The sequence below is a fragment of the Sorex fumeus genome, unplaced genomic scaffold (assembly GCF_029834395.1).
Source record: "Sorex fumeus unplaced genomic scaffold, SorFum_2.1 ptg000010l, whole genome shotgun sequence".
In the NCBI taxonomy this organism is placed as follows: Eukaryota; Metazoa; Chordata; class Mammalia; order Eulipotyphla; family Soricidae; genus Sorex; species Sorex fumeus.
Window position 1 is genome coordinate 37595424 of NW_026606067.1, and position 11410 is coordinate 37606833.

Here is an 11410-nt window from a genome sequence, read left to right on the forward strand (position 1 = left end):
TCCCAAATATATGACCACCTAATCTTTGACAAAGGAGCAAGAAATGTGAAGTGGAACAAGGAAAGTCTCTTCAACAAGTGATCCTAGAAAAATTGGATAGCTACCTGCAAAAAAAATGAACTCTGACCTCTATCTAATGCCAGGCACAAAAGTCAGATCAAAGTGGATTGAAGACCTCAATATCAGATATGAATCCATAAGGTACATAGAGGAAAATGTAGGCAGAACTCTCCACGACATCAAAGCTAAAAGCATCTTTAAGGATGAAACAGCACTGACCATGCAAGTGGAAGCAAACATAAACAAATGGGACTACTTAAAACTAAGAAGTATCTGCACTTCCAAAGAAACAGTGACCAAAATACAGAAAGAGCCCACAGAATGGGAAAGAATATTTACCCAATACCCATCTGATAAGGGATTAATATCCAGGATATACAAGACACTAGCAGAATTGTACAAGAAATAAAACCTCCGACCCCTTCAAAAATGGGGAGAAGAAATGAACAGAAGTCTCTTCAAAAAAAGAAACACAAATGGTCAAGAGGAACATGAAAAATTGTTCCACATAGCTAGCCATCAGGGAGATGCAAATCAAAACAACAATGAGTTGTCATCTAACACACACATTCAAAAGAACAAAAGCAATGATTGCTGGCTTAGATGTGAAGAAAAGGGACACTCTTTCACTGTTGGTGGGAATGCCCACTAGTCCAGCCTTTCTGGAAAACAATATGGACAGTCCTTCAAAAACTAGAAATTGAGCTTCCATATGATCCCACAATACAACTTCTCAGAATCTATCCCTAGGATGCAAAAAAGCACAGTAGAAATGACATCTGTAACTATATGTTCAATGCAGCACTGTTCACAATAGCCAAAATCTAAAAACAACCCACTAAATCACTAAATTAATTGTCAATTCGCTCGAGCGGGCGCCAATAACGTCTCCATTTGTCCATGTCACGTGCTAGTGAAGCCCAATGGCGTCTGCTAGCTCTGGGAATATGAAGAGCCTCAAACCGATCGTTCATGACCTTGATGAAGAAGTCTGACCATCTGGTAGGTGGGTGGCCACACGGTCTTTTGACATCCCGTGGAATCCAGTCAGTAACAGCTCTAGTCCAGCGGTCGTCTTTAAATCTCATTACGTGACCAGCCCATCTGATTTTTGACACCTTGGCAAATGAGACAGCATCCCTGATTCTTGATCATCGACGGTTGTCAGAACTCCGGATTCTTTCTCTCATTTGAGTGAAACGTGATATTACAAGCATAGCTCTTTCTATTCTTCTTTGGGAGACCTGAATAGCGTTCTCATCCTGTTTGCGTAGGGCCCAGGTCTCTGAGGCATATGTTAATGCAGGAAGAACAGTGGAATCAAAGAGATGTGCCCGGAGCCGGAGGTTCTTCGTCCTCTTAGCTATTTCTTCGACGCTCTTGAAGGTGTTCCAAGCAGCTCTCTTCCTCCTGCACAGCTCAGGTGCCAGGTCATTTGTCATGATGACGTCTCGACCTAGGTACACATAGCTGTTGCATTCGGAGATGGTAATTCCATTGAGAGCGAATGGGGCATCAGGAACGAGGTTGTTTCTCATAAACATTGTCTTCATAAGATTCAGCTGTAGTCCTACCTTTCCACACTTACGGTCAAAATCGGCCAGCATTTGTGCAACTTGGCTGATGTTTGGTGTTATTAAAACAATGTCATCAGCAAAGCAGAGGTGGTGTAGTTGCTGACTATCTATCTTCACTCCCATTCCTTCCCATTCCAGTCGTCACATGATGTTCTCCAGGGTGGCACTGAAGAGTTTCGGTGAAATGGTATCACCCTGCTGAACCCCTCTCTTGACCTCGATTATTACTTCTTTGTAGAATGGTGAGATCCTGGTAGTGAATCCACAATACAGCTCATGGAGGATCTTGAGGTATTGGGCTTGAGCGCCCTGATTGGCTAGGGCTTCAATGACCGCTTTCGTCTCAACAGAATCAAAGGTCTTCTTTAAATCAATGAACGTTAGACAAAGTGGCATCTTGAACTCCGGAGAAATCTCAATGAGCTTGATTATCGTGTGGATATGTTCGATGGTGCTGAATCCTTTGCGGAACCCGGCTTGCTCGCATGGTTGTCCTTCATCTAGTGTTATACCAATCCTATTTGGGAGGACTCGAGTGAACAACTTGTAGATCACAGACAATAGGCAGATCGGGTGATAGTTGCTAATGTCATGGATGTTTCCCTTCTTGAACAGTAGTACGGTCCTGCTGGTTTTCCATTGGGATGAAAACTTGCATTCAGACAGGTAGCCTGTGAAGAGCCGAGCCGTGTACTGATGAATACTGACGGCAAGTTCTTCAGGTGTTCAGGTCTCTGACCTTGTCTGGGCCGGGTGCTCTTCGTTTCTTTACTGACAAAATCGCATGTCGGATTTCAGAAGGGAGAACATTTGGAAGGACACATCCATCCTGTGGAATTTGGTATGTCGGCAAGTGGACATGGCTATCGAAGAGATTTGAGAAGAAGTCATGGATAATCTTCTCCATTGCCGTTCTGGAGGATGTGATGGATCCATCAGGACTTCGGAGGGCAGTCATCTTGGTCTTGTAGTTGTCGAAGGACAGGCGGGCGTTACGCATACTTTTCCCGGTTTCTGCCACATCTACCAGCACTTCTGCTCTTCTTTCTTTGAGGTCTTCCTTGATCTCATCTCTGCACTGCTTTGCAAGCTCGGATGTTAGCTTGCGGTTGCCTGAGGCATGCGCCAAACCACGTTGGCGAATTAGCTCAAGAGTTTTTGAAGACAGGCAGTTTTTCATGGCTATCTCTCTCTTGGTGTTCCTTGCACAATCATGGAGGTGCTGAACCAGTCAATTGTATTCCTCCTCAATGTTGTCAACAATGGCATCTTCCCATGCTGCGGCAATAGTGCCAATGAGCTCCCAGTTGGTGGTCGTTCTCAGAGTTCTCTTTATAAACTTTGCAGCCCTTTCTCCCCGCTCTGTGAAGTAGAATTTTGCACGAAGGAGACAGTGGTCCAATCCCGTTCGGAATTTTGGGACATCGGTCAGGCAAAACCGTCAATTTAATATGATGTGGTCTATTTCGTTGTGGAATCATCCACTGGGAGACTCCCATCTCCAACGTTTAGATTCAGCCTTCTGGAACTGTGAGTTACCATGGATGGTCTTGGTTGACATGATGAACTCAGACAGTCTCTCACCCTGTTCATTCCATTCTAGGCCATGGGTCCCGATTTGAAGTTCTTTAGCTGATCTTCTCGGTCCTATCTTGGCATAAAAATCACCCACAATGATCTTGTAGAAGGTGTGGTCTTCTTTATAGAACTTCTCTAGCTCCATGTAGAACTTCTCAATTTCTCTTTCATCATAATGAAATGTTGGTGTGTAGACAACGAATATAGAAACTGCTGGCAGTGAGCCACATCTATTCAAATGTAAACGTCCGATTCAGGTTTTTAGGCATTCGAATGAATCAATGCTCATGGCCAAGTTTGTGTTGACAAGGACACCGACGCAGCACTGTTCACAATAGCCAAAATCTGGAAACAACCCAAATGCCCTAGAACTTCTGACTGGTTAAATAAACTTAGGTACATCTACACAATGGAATTCTATGCAGTGGTCAGGAAAGTTGAATTCTTGAACTTTGCTTATAAATGGATAGACATGGAGAGTATCATGCTAAGTGAAATGAGTCAGAAAGTGAGGGACAGACATAGAAGGACTGCTCTCATTTGTGGAGTATAAAACAACATAACATGAGGCTGACACCTATGGAAAGAAGATACACATGACAAGTAGATTGCTACATATCTGGAAGCCTGACTCATGAGCAAAGGGGAGAAGGCAGCTAGAATAGAGAAGGGATCACTAAGAAAAAGATGGCTGGAGGAATCAGTCGGGATGGGAGATGTGTGCAGAAAGTAAAGGACCAAACGTGATGGCCTCTCGGTGTCTGTTTTGCAAACCATAATGCCCAAAGTATAGAGAGAGTATGGGGAATATTGTCTGCCATGGAGGCAGGGGGAGGTTGGGAGGGGGGTATACGGGGGATATTGGTGTTGGGGAATGTGCACTGGTGGAGGGATGGGTGTTGATCATTGTGTGATTGTAACCCAAAATGAAAGCTTGTAACTATCTCACGGTGATTCAATAAAAATTTTTTTAAGTATAAACAAATAGATTGAGGTAGAAAAATACTTAAGTTATCTGAAAAATATGTTTCGGATACCTCCATGATCAGTCAGTTCTCTATTTACTGAAAATACATTCATTTTAATATCTTAACCCAAATGTCTATATATTAAATTTTTCTCACTCTGTCCAAAAATGGAAGACAAGCCTCACCCAATGATAAATTCAAAATGTTTGGTTAATATGTCACCCAACTCAACTCTGATTTTATATCCTTATAGGGCTGGAGTGATAGCACAGCAGGTAGGTCGTTTGCCTTGTCTGTCCAGGTTCAATTCTTCTATTCCTCTCAGAGAGCCTCTCAAGCCACCAAGAGTAACCTGCCCACACAGCAGAGCCTTGCAAGCTACCTGTGGCGTATTCGATATTCCAAAAACAGTAACAACAAGTTTCACAATGGAAACATTACTGGTGCCCGCTCAAGCAAATCAATGAACAAGACGACAGTGCTATTGTGCTATAGCTTTGTAAATGAAAATAATTAATAAATGTATCTGTTACTTAAATAATTGATATAAAATAATAAAAGTATCATGATTAATTCAGTAGAAGTAAAAATGGGAAAAAAGCACAAGAATCATGAGAGATTTATATGATACCCTCCTTCAAGGAAAAAATAACAAGGAATAACTGTCCTGCAAAGGAATTCAGTTTTTGAATCAGTTAGTTTAGTCTATTCTTGGTAAACCTCCTCATTCATGGTTTTCCTTGGTTGTTTGTGGACAATGTTGAAGAACATATATATGCAGTAGAAAAATCATTAAATAATTAACTTTAAGAACCATCTTGTAAAGTCTCTAAGACATTAGTAGAAGAATTTGCAAGTCTCTCTCCCATTATACTTTATCTATTTGAGAACAAGAATATGATTTGCCTTTGATCTCCAAGCTAAGCACTGTGTTGGGCATAAAGTAACTTGAAATGTTTGCCGAGAAGATCACTGGAAGAATTAATGATCTAATAAAATGACTAAGTAACAGAGTTAGGCTTCTTAGTGATAACCTGATCTGTTATATTTTCAAGAAAATAGATGTGTAAATAAGGATAATAGAAAACAAAAACAAGTATTAGATGTCATACAAAGATTTAAATGTTTTATTACATATAAAATTAAATTTACTTCTGGTGAAGCTATTTAATAAATAACAAGATCTCACAGAAAATTCAAATCATTCTTCTCTTGCATAATATCCTGGTAATTTGAATATCCGTGAGAAAATACATTTACTTTTCTGCCTTGTCAATGAAATATCTGCTATCACATAAATATTTAATCACCCACAGTTCAGTGTTGGTATTCTATTTAGTGATTTTGAAATCATTTCTTTCTTCTTCACTGTAAAGAAAAATCTGCAAAGCAATTGCCTATTTTTATCATATACACACATTGTTTATTATTTACTCTTTTTCAACAGATCATAGAAAATTAAATAGAATTGATAGCACAGCGGGTAGGGCGGCGTTCGCCTTACACGCGGCCAACATGGCCGACCCGAGTTCGATTCCTCCGCCCCTCTCGGAGAGCCCGGCAAGCTACCGAGAGTATTCGATATGCCAGACACAGTAACAACAAAGTCTCCAATGGAGACGTTACTGGGCCCGCTCGAGCAAATCGACGATCAACGGGAGGGCGATGTCTTTTGGGGCAATTATTTTATTTTAATTTTTAGAGGGGATGGCTATTTTAATTAAAAAAATAATTCCTTTGCTGAGAGGGTGGCTGACATTCATGCAGTCATGAATGGCTTTGGAAAATTGTTACTTCAATCTGATTTTTGCGGTTTTGTTAACAATTTTAAAGTTAGGTTAAGAGTCCAACAATGGTCTGGACATTTTCTAATATTTTTTGTGATCGCTTCATTATTTTTATTTAAAACTCTTTGAATTATTCTAAGTCCTCAAAACATTTTTTTAAAAAAATAAACCAATGTTTTCTAAATTTCTGTTTGTTATGAATAATCATTATGTTATTATATCATTATATTATTTTCTAAAACACAGAAATAATTATATCTTTACTACTTTTTCTTAAGTTCAAATTCCACTTAAATACTATTAACTAAGATGTAAAAGTAACTTCTTATCATATATATAAAACATCAGAATAAAATCCGTGAGGCAAGCAAAAACCAATTAATTCTACATATCACTGCTTCCTAAAGTATGGGAGTTTGAGATTTGATTTTTGTCATGAAATAGAAAACAAAGATTTGTTTATGTTAAGAGATACTGAATGAATTTTCACCTCAAATTGTCACTCTTTGAAATTGTTAGTTTGAAAATAAATAAAAATAATGCTCTTGCCAGTTTTTAAAATGCATTGATGGTGGTGACATCGTCACAGACAAAATGCCTCAAACTAAACTTCTGAAATTGTACAACATTTTTAATGCTGTTGATAAAATTTTCTCTATAAAACACTATTTTTATATTTATACAAAGTTTTATAAATCAATAATATGGATAATTCTCGCTGATACATTTTAAATTTTACCAAAAATCACTATGTTCCGCAAATATACAATTTAGTGCGAGCGAGTAGAAGAAGTCATGGATAATCTTCTCCATTGCCGTTCTGGAGGATGTGATGGATCCATCAGGACGTCGGAGGGCAGTCATCTTGGTCTTGTAGTTGGCGAAGGACAGGCGGGCGTTACGCATACTTTTCCCGGCTTCTGCCGCATCTACCAGTACTTCTGCTCTTCTCTCTTTGAGGTCTTCTTTGATCGCATCTCTGCACTGCTTTGTGAGCTCGGACATTAGCTTGCGGTTTCCTGAGGCATGCGCCAAACCACGCTGGTGAATTACCTCAAGAGTTTTCGAAGATAGGCGATTTTTTGTGGCTATCTCTCTCTTGGCATTCCTCGCACATTCATGGAGGTGCTGAACCAGTCGATCGTATTCCTCGTCAATGTTGTCAACAATGGCATCTTCCCATGTTGTCGCAATAGTACCAAAGAGTTCCCAGTTGGTGGTCATTCTGGGAGTTCTCTTTTTGAACTTTGCAGCCCTTTCTCCCCGCTCTGTGAAGTAGAATTTTGCACGAAGGAGATGGTGGTCCAATCCCGTTTGAAATTTTGGGACAACAGCGACATCGGTCAAGCAAAACCATCGATTGAATATGATGTGGTCTATTTCATTGTGTAATCGTCCACCGGGAGACTCCCATGTCCATCGTTTAGATTCAGCCTTCTAGAACTGTGAGTTACCATGAATGGTCTTGGTCGACATGATGAACTCAGAAAGTCTCTCACCTTGTTCGTTCCATTCTAGGCCATGGGTCCCGATGTGAAGTTCTTCAGCTGATCTTCTCGGTCCTATCTTGGCATTAAAATCACCCACAATGATCTTGTAGAAGGTGTGGTCTTCTTTATAGAACTTCTCTAGCTCCATGTAGAACTTCTCAATTTCTCTTTGTTCGTAATGAGATGTTGGTGCATAGACAATGAAGATAGAAACTGCAGGCAGTGAGCCACATCTATTCAAATGTAAACATCCAATTTGGGTTGTTAGGCATTCGAATGAATCAATGCTCTTGGCCAAGTTTGTGTTGACAAGGACACTGACGCCTCCAACACCTCTGTTATCGCATGTTCCGAGGAACAATTCTTCTCCAGTGTCGAAAACGGATGGTGAGATTCGTGCCTTCTTGTCTTGGTTCAGACCAATGATGTCGTACTTGATCATTTGCGCTTGTACCATCAGGTCCCCGATGGATGCATCTGATGCTAGCGTACGTGCATTGAAAGTACAGACGATCATTTTTGTCTTCCTTCGTTTTGGCAGCCTAGGTCGGCCTTGAGGTTTTGTCGGCCTCTCCTTTCTCATCCTTCTCAGTGCTGCCATGTCGGTGAAGCCTTCAGGGTCAGGTGAATGAGACCAGTTGTAGTTACTGGTTTTGGCATATCGAATACACAACGGATAGCTTTCCAGGCTCTTCCGTGCGGGCGGAGTACTCTCGGTCGCTTGCCAGTCTTTCCGAGAGGGATAGAGGCTTTTGCGGCGAGCTCTAATCACCCTTGTAGGTGTTACCATATTTGAACCCTATCAAATATGGTACGACAATTCCGGAAGATGAGTATTTAGTGTCTTTTGATATGTCGCGTGGCCACAAAGCAGCCGCGCGGGTCCGGAAAGCGTCCTAAAGTGTGGCGACGGCTGGGTAGTGAAAGTAGTGTCCTTGACTTCTACTCAAATCTCTTCAACAGCCATGTCCACTTGCCGACATACCAAATTCCACAGGATGGATATGTCGTTCCCAACGTTCTCCCTTCCGAAATCCGACACGCCATTTCATCTGTAAAGAAACAAATAGCACCCGGCCCAGACAAGGTCAGACCTGAACACCTGAAAAACCTGCTGTCAGTACTCATCAATACACTGGCTTGTCTCTTCACTCGCTACCTGTCTGAATGCAAGTTTCCGTCCCAATAGAAAACCAGCAGGACCGTACTACTGTTCAAGAAGGGAGACATCCATGACATTGGCAACTATCGCCCGATCTGCCTATTGTCTGTCATCTACAAGTTGTTCACTCGAGTCATCCTAAATAGGATTGGCAGAGCACTAGATGAAGGACAACCATGCGAGCAAGCCGGGTTCCGCAAAGGATTCAGCACCATCGACCATATCCACCAGGTAACCAAGCTCATTGAGGTTTCTCGGGAGTTCAAGATTCCGCTCTGTTTAACGTTCATTGATTTAAAGAAGGCCTTTGATTCTGTTGAGACGGAAGTGGTCATTGAAGCCCTAGCCAGTCAGGGCACTCAAGCCCAATACCTCAAGATCCTCCATGAGCTGTATTGTGGATTCACTACCAGGATCTCACCATTCTACAAAGAAGTAATCATCGAGGTCAAGAGAGGGGTTCGGCAGGATGATACCATTTCACCGAAACTCTTCAGTGCCACGCTAGAGAACATCATGCGATGACTGGAATGGGAAGGAATGGGAGTGAAGATAGATGGTCGGCAACTACACCACCTCCGCTTTGCTGATGACATTGTTTTAATAACACCAAACATCAGCCAAGCGGCACAAATACTGGCCGACTTTGACCATGAGTGTGGAAAGGTAGGACTACAGCTGAATCTTATGAAGACAATGTTTATGAGAAACAGCCTCTTTCCTGACGCCCCGTTCGCTCTCAATGGAACGACCATCTCCGAATGCAACAGCTATGTGTACCTAGGTCGAGAGGTCAACATGACAAATGATCTGGCACCCAAGCTGCGCAGGAGGAAGAGAGCAGCTTGGAATGCCTTCAAGAATGTCGAAGAAATAGCTAAGAGGACGAAGAACCTCCGGCTCCGGGCACATCTCTTTGATTCCACTGTTCTTCCTGCATTAACATATGCCTCAGAGACCTGGGCCCTACGCAAACAGGATGAGAACGCTATTCAGGTCTCCCAAAGAAGAATAGAAAGAGCTATGCTTGTAATATTACGTTTCACTCAAATGAGAGAAAGAATCCGGAGTTCTGACATCCGTCGATGATCAAGAATCAGGGACGCTGTCAGATTTGCCAAGGTGTCGAAAATCAGATGGGCTGGTCACGTAATGAGATTTAAAGATGACCACTGGACTAGAGCTGTTACCGACTGGATTCCACGGGATGTCAAAAGACCGCGTGGCCGCCCACCTACCAGATGGTCATACTTCTTCGTCAAGATCGTGAATGATCGGTTTGAGTTCCTTCATGTTCCTGGAGAGAACAGATGCCAGTGGGCTTCACTAGCACATGACATGGACAAATGGAGACGTTATTGGTGCCCGCTCGAGCAAATCGACGACTAACGGGAAGTGATTAAGTGATAAGTGCGAGTGAAGCAAATTAAGAAAATTTAAAGGAAATATGAGTAGACCTATAAAAGTATTAAAGTGCTTTAATACTTTTAATATAAAGTATTAAAGTATTTGCTTTATAATAGAAAATATAGATAGCTTAAGTATCTAAATATTAGTAAAAGATCATAATAACAATATAAATATAAAATATGATTGACACAGAGCATCCAATATAAATGGAATGTTAATTCATTATTTAAAATGTATAAAATTCCTTAGCAAACTAGGACTAAAAAGTCATTTCTTAATATAGAAGACATCAATCATAAATGCCATTAGTAAATGCCATACTCAATAACAAAGTGCTGAAAGTTTGTCTTGTCTTGAAAAGAAGCTTCTTTATCTCTTTGCCAAACTGGTTTCAATGCTATGAATTCCCTGAGCTGTTGCCTGTCCTTGAAGCTCTATATTGTTCCATTGTATCAGAATGATAATTTAGCTGAATATTGTTCTTGGTCAGGTGTCCATTTCATTGAGGTTTGTTTTTTTTTAACTATGTCCCACCATTCTCTTTTAGCTCATAGGATCTTATTTGATAATCAGTTGTAGACTTTATGGACTTTTCTTTGTATAGAAGTTCCCTTTTTTATTTTGCTGTTTTCAGTTTTCTTTCTCCATCTTTGACTCACATCATTCTGATTATAATATGTCTATTTATGTCTTTTTATGTTGTTTCACCCCCCGTCCCCCCACACACACCCTCATCCCTGTCTCAGGAGACCCAGGGGTCACACCCGTTAGCCATCTCCTGCTGGTGCCAGATAATCTCCTCATTGGAAACCATCCAGATCACATGGTTATTTTGTCCTGAAAGGGAGTAACATAACCCCACCATAGCTATGCCACCAGACTCCATGTCAATCTGTTTCACTCGGGGCACCCCAGAGGCAGGCAGGTGAGAGCCCTCCCCACCCCAAGAGACTCAGCCCCGGCAGCCAAAACCCTCCAGAACCCAACTTGTGAACATATTCCCGGACCGCGTGTCTGTAAACATAAGACACTCCCTACCCTTTCTCCATAAATACCACACCAAATTTGATGGGGTTCAAATAGTAGGCAACAAATCATAGAGGGAACTATATCTATATATGCATACATACATATTTTCAAATATATATGAAAGCTCACATCACTCAATCTTTAACAACATATTAGTGATATTCTAAAGGATGTCTTAATGGCCCCTGCCAAAATAGAACAATCTTCACACTGTCTCCTCTATGAATACTTTTTGCAGCATTTTCAGTTGTTTTCCATAATAGACAATACAAAATATATTATTTCATTTGTGCTTTGGGACAGGGATTGGGGCTGTTATGTCATATGCTGCTTTAAATTGTGCAGGTAT